This window comes from Peromyscus eremicus, chromosome X (assembly GCF_949786415.1).
Source record: "Peromyscus eremicus chromosome X, PerEre_H2_v1, whole genome shotgun sequence".
In the NCBI taxonomy this organism is placed as follows: Eukaryota; Metazoa; Chordata; class Mammalia; order Rodentia; family Cricetidae; genus Peromyscus; species Peromyscus eremicus.
In genome coordinates, this window is record NC_081439.1 from 20324839 (window position 1) to 20335487 (window position 10649).

The 10649-nt window shown below is 39.8% G+C and overlaps 1 pseudogene; it reads left to right on the forward strand.

Moving 5' to 3' along the window:
- The first annotated feature begins 2450 nt into the window (after positions 1-2450).
- LOC131900348 (small nucleolar RNA U3) lies at positions 2451-2651 on the forward strand (annotated as a pseudogene).
- Positions 2652-10649: the final 7998 nt, after the last annotated feature.

The window sequence follows — 10649 nt, forward strand, 5'->3', positions numbered from 1 at the left end:
AAATAAAAATATAACAAAATATTTTAAAGAAAAACAAAATAAAAATCAAGCAGGCTTCATTCATGACATCTAATTAATACTAATAAATGATAATGAAGACTTATGCAATCATTTGTAGTTTCAAAGTTGTACTTTTACATACATTATCCCAGTTATAAATTTGATGTCGAGATGGATATCACCATTGTCATTTTACAGATGAACAAAATGAAATCCAGGCACGTTGAGCCACTTTGCTAGTATCATCCAGGCTGCTTATGGCAAAGCTAGAATTTGACTAAAATTCTCGGTTCCAAAGCTCAGGTACTAGGTGCAATATTCTTTCAACTAAAGGATATCCAGATGACATAAATGGACTAGCTGAATCTGGACAGAGAATCTACATAATTAATGGCTTCGTAAAATGTAGTGCTTACACTTGAATTTTATATGTGTTTTAGTTACTTTTCTCACTACTGTGCAATACACATTACAAAAGCAACCTAAGGAAGAGGTGTCTATTTTAACTGACAGTTTGAGCGTGTCATGACAGAATGATTATGAGATAGCCAGTCAAATTGCATCCACAGTTGAGAAGCAAAGACAGTCGAATGCTGGTGTTCAGTTCATTTAATCCAGTCCAACACCACAGCCTTAGGAATAATACCACCCATATCTGGGGTGGGTCTTCCCACCTCAATTAACTAATTACAGAAAATTCCTCACAGGTGTTCCCAGAGGCTTGTTTCCTAGGTGAGTCTAGGCCTTTTCAAGTTGACAGTCAACATTAACCATAGCAGTATGTATAGCAATATTTTTGCAGTCTGAGAGGTCCCAAATAACTTCCCTGAACACTCTTTCTAGTGATTTCTTCTTTAAGTAGAGGAAACATCAGAGGGAAAAAGAAGACTTAAATATACTTGACTGCCAATCACATCTTTACATTCTATCGTATTTAAGGCCTGTTCATTGTTCATTCTCTTGCTCCATGTATAAGTATTGATTCATTGTTATTTTATTTATTGTATATGTAGAACATGGGGTTAAAGGGAATGACGGATCATTCCTGGATTCAGGGAACCGAGAAATCTTGGAGAAATGAGTCAAAGGTACTAGTACTATGTGCCAGTAAGCAAAGCAATGCTGTATGCACTAAGCTTCTCTGTTCTCAACTGATTTCAGCACTACTCTAATGACCTTTCAGTGGCAATTTGTCTTAGTTTCATCTCTGTTGCTGTGGTAAACCCCCCTGACCAAAAGAAACATAGAGCAGGAAGGCTTTAGTTCAACTTATAGTTTCAGGCTACAGCTTACCATTTCAAGAAAGTCACAAATGCTAGAGCTTGAGACAGCTGGTCCCATCACATCACAATCAAGAACAGAGAGAAAAGACATTATCTTTTATAGTGAAATATCTGACCCTTATTCTGCCCCATGCTTGACTGGAACCTCATCATCTCTCCTTCCCAGCCCGCTGCAGTCCTCAGTGAGACTGCTTCATTCATTCACCAGACAGCCACAGCACTAGGACTGACATTCCAACTGGCTTTAACACACACAGGACATCCGTGACCTGAACCCTGCCCCCTTCACCGCAACCTTATTCCCTCTTCTTTAGTGTCTATGTTCCCTAAGACTTTTTTCTTAGCTCAAAGACTTCACACAGTTCACTCCCTCTAACTGGAAAGCTCCTCTCTTGACCTCTGAACCTTTATAGGTCATCTCATCACTTCCACAGCACACCCAGGAAAGGCTATCCCTGACTTCTCACTTCTTTCCACCTTCTACTCCCATTAGCTGTTGTCTGGCCCTGTATCTTGCTCTGTACCCCTGAATCCTATGCATGTCTCTGTGTGACTCTATCCCCCTTCTGTCTGGCTCTGTGGCGGGCTCAGCCACTGGAAAGTCTCAGGAAGAGCTGCAAGGGTTTCAAGTAACCACGTGTTTTCACTTCCTTTCCCACCTGAGTGCCATTCTGGGTACCACCTCTCTCCAGTAGCATCAGTTTTCACTAACTGTCACATTCTGTCCCCCTTTCCCTCCACCATGTAAGGAAACCAGCACATTTTCCATGTTCCCTTAGTTCTGCTCCCATCTCTAGAAACAGCTCCTTCATCAACACATTTTTGTTTTTACCATGTGAAATGAATTCTGTTTCCAGTCAGCACTCTGACATTCATACTCCCTAGTCGATATCACCTGCCCTTCATGTGATTTCCTCCATAACATCCAATCATTTTTATTTGAATTCTTATCATGTTTAGTAAATGTATGTATGAATATTCATATTTTGATACTTTAATACTTGTCACTCTACCTGAAAGTATTTTATATCTTCCACAGGGCCTACAGTTGATTTGCTAATGACAATTAAATTCATGGATTAAAGGGTAGAAAATAATCAACATTGCAGAAAAAAACCACATCAGAGTAGTTCATGAAATAAATCATCATTTAAAAAAACCAATGTTAAGACTCTACTTTCAGGGATCATTTCTATAGTTCCGTACTAGTTTCTCTGACTGAGTAGAGCCCCAAGACCACGGAGGAGGAAACCTATGTTCCCTCCTGAGCATGAAGCCGGATCTAGGGGCTGCTTTCCTGCAGCTGCCTCTTGACATTGAGGATCGTTCTTCTCTCCCTTTGGGAGAGTGAGAGGAAAGGGAAAAAGAAAAAGAAAAGCCAAAAACAAAGCAAAAAAACCACCACCACCAACAACAACCAACCAACAGTATCAACAACAAACCAGTGTTAACCAGGCACAGTGGTGCATACCCGGAGTCCCAGCACTCTGGAGGCTGAGGCAGGGATACAAAAAGTTTGAGGTCAGACTGGGCTACATAGTGAGTTCCACACCAGCCTGGATAACATAGAAAGACTCAGTATTAAAAACAAGCAAACGCCGGGCAGTGGTGGCGCACGCCTTTAATCCCAGCACTCGGGAGGCAGAGCCAGGCGGGTCTCTGTGAGTTCGAGGCCAGCCTGGTCTCCAAAGCGAGTTCCAGGAAAGGCACAAAGCTACACAGAGAAACCCTGTCTCGAAAAACCAAAAAATAAAATAAAATAAAATAAATACAAGCAAACAATGCTAATGTGGAGCATTTATAGATGAAACATACAGCACACATGAAGGAGAATGCTTGAAGGTTTAAAAGATGTGTGTATGATTCAACTGACTTGGTTCAGTACCTCATTCGTACTGTACTCTACTGAGCACTGAAAAGAGCTGTTTTCATTTGAAGGCTCATAGACTAGTGGATAAGATAGAAGCATAAAGAGAACGAGGCACATGAGAAACATGAGCCATGGGTACAACTGGGTCAAGAAGACCAGTGCTATTAAGGGGTGAGCTTTATAAAGAACACATTTGGAAGTAAGATTATATTTCAGTTTTGTTCAGAAAACAAGATGGTATAACCATAATCTTTTTGTTTCCCGCCATTAACTCTTCAGGTCTAAAAGGAAGGAAGAAACATGTAAGTCAAATAGGTTGCTTTGAGGTAATGCCTCAGCCCAGATAAAATGGTACAGTTGGCATTGGCAGGTAAAGGGGCAAGGACATGAAAATCGCCTGGCTTTTATTACAAGACTCTAAATGTGTGAGCTCAGGTCATAACAGTAGATCAAGTGGACAGTTTCTCAAGCTTTTAGCTGGAGTTTCTGGGAACCTAAAAATCCCCAAGTTCAAGAAGGCATAAATAACATACCCACTGTCAAGTCTGATATGCTTGTGTGCAGCCCTGGGTGGCATGTATGAATATATGTAGTTGTAACTTGACATTTATAATCCACAAGGTAGCAGTTACACTCACCAACAGTCCTGGAATATTAAGAAATAATCTAACATCACTTTTCATTGAAATAATATTTTTTTACCCTCATATAAAGGGAAAATTATTTCTACAAATAATTTTATTATTTTCATGGTTTTGTGAATGAGTTGCTCCAGCTCAGAGAAGTCACAATAAGCTACAAATCATTCTGATTAGAACCAAATAAACTCTGGGATCCTGTCCTCGCTCACTCATTAGACCAGGGGTCAGTAATCTTTTGGGACATACCCAGCAAGATAATTAATAACTTAGGTTTTGTGAACCATATGATTTCCCTTGCCACAACTCAACATTATTATGGTAAGTGAAAACAGCCGCAGATAATATGTAAATGATGGGTGTGGCCATGGCCCAATAAAACTTTGATTACAAAAGTATGCTTCAAGCCAGATTTGACCTATGGGCTGTAGTTTGCCAGGTTTGTTGCAGACTACAGAAAAGGGACGTGTTGCAGAGTGGGGTGGAGGGTGGACTAAAACCAGAAAGACAGCTTTATAAGAGGGACTGAAAATAGAACAATTGTGGTAGCACCAAAATAGTACAGAAAGAGAATACTATATTTATGATACATTCTAAGGTAAGAGCAATCATCAACAAACTCCAGCCAGAACTCATATTATCCACTTTTCTTCAGGTTATGCCAGGTTTTTCTTACCCTTTATCATATTCTTCATTTTGATTAAGAAAATTTGCTTGTATAGTTTCCTATCTGCTATAACCATGGTGCAAAAAAAATTCCATTTTCAACACTATATCAGCAATAGGAGACTAATTGTAGTAGAGATGAGCCTTGAAAACATAAGGCCTACTAAAGGAAGCAGGGCAGGAAATGACAAATAGTTTATATTCCACTGATAGGAAAAGTCCAGAAGAGGCCAATACAGAGAGACAGGAAGCAGATTAGTGGTTGCCACAGGCTGTGGAGAAGGGGAAGTGGGGAGGAACTGCTAATGGGTACAGGATTTCACTTTAGAGTGATGAGAATGTTTTAATTAGGCATTAGCGATGGCTGAAGGACTCTCTCTCTCTCCTCCCTCCATCTCTCTCTCTCTCATTGTTTTTATTAGCTTGTAAAGAGTGCAGACCTCTTTCATGATTCTAAAAACCACTGGAACGCACATGTTCAGATGGGTGCCATCTTTCTGGAGGGCAATCGGAGGCAAAAGAAAACAGTACAGCAGATTTGAGAAGGAAAAGACATCAAAACCGAAGAACAGAGAAAAAACTATTTCAGCCCCTAGGGTGGTCCCCTGTTACTCAACTCAAGCACAAAAAATTCTCAATTGTGTCTTGAGAGCAATTGGATATGATTAACACACATTGAATACATGTATGAATGTCTCAAAGAATAGGTAAGTAAAATAAAAAAAATTAAAAAGAAAATTCCTTGCCTTCCCATGTCTGTGTGGTAGTTGAAGTGTTAACAGCTGACACACCTGGGGCTAAGAGCTTTTCATATATTGTCAATTGAGGACAATTCTGCAAAATCATGTATTATAAAGCCCATTTTACAGGTGAACAAGCTGACTAACAAAGGCTTTATTTTTTCCTCTATTCTTCCTAATTGAATAGATCTCCTGCAGGAGTTTACTCCAGCAAGAGAACAGTGGCAGTCTGGCTCTCACTCTCTGGACATTGCTCGGCCATTTGTATAGGCAGCCTTGCAAACAAGTTCACAATGTCACCATCTGGATTTCCCAACTATGCTCCCTGCTCCCTCTACAAACCCAAACTGTCAAAAGGATCTATTTCAAACTCTGATCATCCCACGTTCCTCCCCTGTTTTAAAGGCCAAGCCTCAAATCCTAGTTTAGAAGGGCTTGGTTGCCCTGGTTCCGCTCCCTATCACATCTGCCACATCCTGCCCTTGCCCTTCCTGCCCCAGCCCATGGGCCGGCCTACCCACCCAGCCTAGGAGGCTTATGCCAGTTGATGTCTCTGCCAGGAATGCCTTGGGCAGAAAAGACTGTCTTCCCATAAGCTCCTAAAGACACTGTCTTTGTCTACTGTTCTAAACTAGCCACAAACGACTCTATTTCAATACTCGGTAAAGCTCTTAGCATGTGACATTTCTGTCTTCACCCTCTTCCCTTCATCTCTTCTTTCTTTCTCTCTTTCTCCTCCTTCTTCTTCATCCTCTCCCCTTTACTTCTCCTCCAGATCCTCCCTCCCTGTCTCCATCTTTCCTTTCTTCTCTTTTCTTTCTCTTCCCCTTTCTCCTTGGCCTCTCTCTCCCTCCCCACTTCTTGCTTTGTTTCCCTGTGTAGAATCCAAGCTCTATGAGAACATGAACTCAGGGTTGTTTACCTGCCCCTGGCCCATTTTAGGCACTCAAATATTTGGTGAAAGAATTAATGAATGCCAATGAAACTTGGCAAGGGTTCTGTGTTTTGCTAAATGATTAAAGCTCTAAATCCTACAGCACATAGTTTTGGCTCTGCAGAGAAATAACCCATAAATAGGACTAATGACCACAAACTTCAGAAGGCCCTAACCAACAATGACCATTTACAACTGCCCCCACCCAGAGACAAGTTTAAGCCTGAAGTGAGTTTTTATTACCTCCTCATAAACCCCTGAATCATGTGCTTTACAGGGCAAGTGCTAATGCAGTCATAATTATATTGGTGTGAACACATTGTCATAGAAATGTAGCAAACATAGGCGCAGGCATTTAAGAGAAAGCAGCTGCTCCCAACCCAAGAGCAACTGTCGCATAGAAACGGGCCAGCAAGCACAGAGCTAAGGAACTTAAACTGAGTGACTGAAGTGACACACCCTATAAATCACAGATTAAGATGTCAGTTTGTCCCAACACCTCAGAGCAACCAACTTGCTGTCCAGAGAGCACTGTGCATTTGGCTAAATCTATAATGAAGACATAGATATCACCATCTCCCTATAGTAATGCCCATTCTTGTTTAATTTACTCAGGCACTAAAAAGTGGTAACTTCAGTCTGTGGATGATTTCCTTTCTTTTTTTCTTTGGAAGCAAATCAAGAAGCAAGAAAAGACATGACTTCATTATAAATTCAGCATTTACCTAGTTTCCCCCCTTTTGATCTTTGAAGTAATAATAGCTCCATTAAGACACTCAAATGTGAAAAATGTCAAGCCCTTGACCTTTTCTCAATTCACACTCAAGCTGAGCCAATGAACACACACCCCTCTCTCTCTTCCTCACCCCAGCATGAGTACTTTCTCCAGGCTCAGCCATGATTCTAGGTCAGGATTTCTAAGCCTTAGAACTATTGACATTTTGTACCAGATAAATCTTTATTATGAAAGCTAACCTGTGCATGGTAGGATGTTTAGCATCTTCTCTGGCCTCTGCTTATGAGATTCCAACAGTACTGAAGGCTTGATCAACCAAAACTGTTTCCAGATATTGCTAAATGACCACCATAAGGCAAAACTACCGTAGGTTGAAACCACTGTTCAGGACACTGTAGTATCAAACCTAACATGTTGTGTGTGAGTTGTGGTTATTGCTTGTTATTGTATTGAAATCTCATGAGGATAGAATTGCTCTTATAGGAAGAGTCCTTGAAATTCATTGCACAATTTGATTCACTCATTAAGTACGCCAAGATTATACCCTTAAAAAAAAAAAAAAAACAGTGTTCATAAGTAACCTCTTTTGACCTGAGCATTTTTTACTTAATGGGTAGAACAACTTTAAAACTAGTTTCAAATCAGATATTTGAAGATCATAATATTTGTAAGAAGAATTTTTTTCAAGAAAGAAAGTGGAGAGCTGGTTTTAGTTTGAAACCAATGAAAAAAACAAGTCATTTGTCTCTGTCTTTTGCGAAAACAACTGATCTTAATGACAACGTACTTAGAACCACACTAGAAAGAGCAGAACTAGCCTTGGTATCAGCCTTATGAGAGTTTACAACTCCACAAAGTCCATTAATCAGCAAGCAATCTATAAAGCCAACCTAAAGAACACATGTTGGAGAACTGCCTCATTCTCTTGCCTTGGTTACAATCCAAGAGCAAATCCTCCAAGTCTAAATCTCACTACCATAAAATGTCTTATCTGCTTCTACTCAGGAAAGGCCATCAACAAAATCTCTGTACACTGTTTTCCCAAAAAGGAACGAGGCTAAACGTTTGTTCACCAAGAGGCACTAGGTGGGAAGAAAGAATGAACAAGAACTCTACCATAAATCTCCCTGGGCCTCCCCTTGTAAAGCTGACAGTAATTTAGAAAAAGCTTTTCTTCAGGGGTTTCATAAACTTTACTATTTACCCAGGCATAATTTATTCTAATTGAAAAAGTACATTTTAAAAGCTGTCCATAATAATATGGGCTATTTGACATCATACAGGAAGTTGGCCAGTGGAATACACTTCTATGACATAGTCACAGTATCACAGTGTCATTTGATTTTGTTTGCTTTTATCATTTTCTTGTATCACAGAGAGAGAGACACAGAGAGAGAGAGACAGAGAGACAGAGACAGAGACAGAGTCAGACAGACACACACACACACACATACACACAAACAAGGGAGAGAGAGAGAGAAAGACATGCAGACAGACACACAGACAGACAGAGCAGTGTGTGTTTTTGTTAGAGATTGAACCCAGAACCTCGGGTATGTTAGGCAAGGACTCTCTCTAGTACTGAGTTATACCCTAAACCTTTTGTTATGGTTTGTATGTGAAAAGTCAGCCATAGGCTTGTGAATTTGGACATTTGATCCCTGCTGGTAATGTTGCTTGGGGAGGTAGCAGAACCTTTAAGAAATAGAGCATTCTATTGGTTTTCATTGTTTTTTTTTAAGTGTTTTAAAGGTGGGGGAAGGGAGTCAATAGGACACAAATATAGAATTATTTGGTAAGAGTAACCTCATCTTAGAAAATGTCTCCAGCAGATTGCCTGTAGGAAAAATCTGTTGTGGAATATTACTTTAACTAGGTAAAAATGTGTTGCATTTGTTTATGCTGCATTTGTTTAATGATGTAAAGATGGGTTACATTTGTTTATGCTGCATTTGTTTAATTATGTAAAGATGTATCGCTGTTTTACCTTGCCTACCTATGGCACTTGATTGGTCTAACAAGAAGCAGAACAGACAATAGCTAGGCAGTAGAGAAGAAGAAGTAGGAGGAAGAATCGAGGCTGCAGAAAGAAGATAATGAGGGAGAGAGGGAGATGCCCTGGGCCAGGCAGCCGGGCAGCCACCAGCCAACCAGACACAGAGGAAGCAGTAAAAGTAGGACATACAGGATGAAAGAAAGGTAAAAAGCCCTGAGGCAAAACATAGATGAAGAGAAACAGGTTAGATTAAGTTATAAGAGCTAGTGGGGCAAGCATAAGACAAGGCTGAGCATTTATAATTAATAATAAGTCTCCATGTCATGATTTGGGGGCTGGTGGTCCCTGAAAAGCCTGATACACAAATCTGTTGGGCATTTTCTTAATGACTGATAAGAGAGGGCCCAGCCTACTTGGGGATTGTGCTGCCTCTAAGTAGCTGGCCCGGTGTTGTATAAGAAAGCAAGCTAAAGCCATGGAGACGAAGCCAGTAAGTAGCACTCTTTCACAGCTTCTGATTCAGTTCTTGTCTCCTGGTTCCTGCCCTGACATCCCTCAATGGACAGTGATCTGGAATATATAAGTCAAATAAATCCTTTCCTTCTCTAATTGCTTTTGGTTACTGCCTTTAACACAGAGACAGAAACATGACTAAGATAAGCCTCAATGGAGGAAGTGGGTTACAATGGGTGGGTTTTGAGCTTTTTAGCCTCGCCTTGCTTTCTGTTTGCTTTCTGCTTCTGCTGTTTCATATTGTTCTCTGACGTAATTAAGCAGCTGCTGCAAGCTACCGCTGCCATAAACTTTGCTATGCCTTCCTTGCCATGATGGAGTATACTCTCTTAAGCCATGAGCCTCAAAATTTGTTTTCTCTTTTGCATATTATCACAGCAATGAGAAAATTAATACAATTTGGAAGGTTTGTGATTATTTTACACCAGGTGACCATTCGGCGTGAATGATATCATTTTTAAAGTTTTTTTTTTAGAGTCCATTAGTCCATTAGTATTATTTTTGATGATTGTTATTCTGATGAGTTAATTATCTGTGTGGAGCTACCTGAAAAATTGTTTTGGGACCTTAGTGAAAAAAATTGACATATTCTATCTTAATACAAATTGTAGTTTCATTTTATTACTCAAGTAATCCCTTTGAGATCTACTTAATACTGCCTTTCCCATAAAGAACACTCAAATGAGACCATGTTCAGGGTGATTTGCTGGTGAAAATGTGGCTAATCCACAATGGTAGGTGTGGACTTCTTACTCTTCTCTTAGGATGGCGTCGTTCACCACAAATACGGAAGGGAAGGTAGGTGGAAAGTCCCAGAATTCATTCAAGTGCTGAAAGAGACCTTTGGAGCTATTCTTCAATAGGTATTTAGGGACATGTTGACATTACAGATTCAGTTCAAGAGATAGTGACTAAATGCTTCCAAATAAACTTGGAATTTCTAAAATAACTGTTCACAAGAGACAAGCATCTTATAGTTATTAAGTCACAGGAAAATACATTTGAATAAAGTGTGTCATTGTATTTTCTCCTTATGAGATGAAAATGAACCTATCAATATTTCTTCTTTGCAAAAATTTGATTGCTAAATTAAAGGCAATTTAAAATAAATTAATCGTTCTGAACTACTACACAATTAACATACTGGAGAGCCAGGTATTGACCATTTTTGTCCTCTGTTTGCAGATGTAAAATAATTTCAAAAGTGTGTTGAAGGACTATGAAGACAGATAGTAGGATTTATATTTAGAGTGGGGCCTGATAAGTTAAGCCT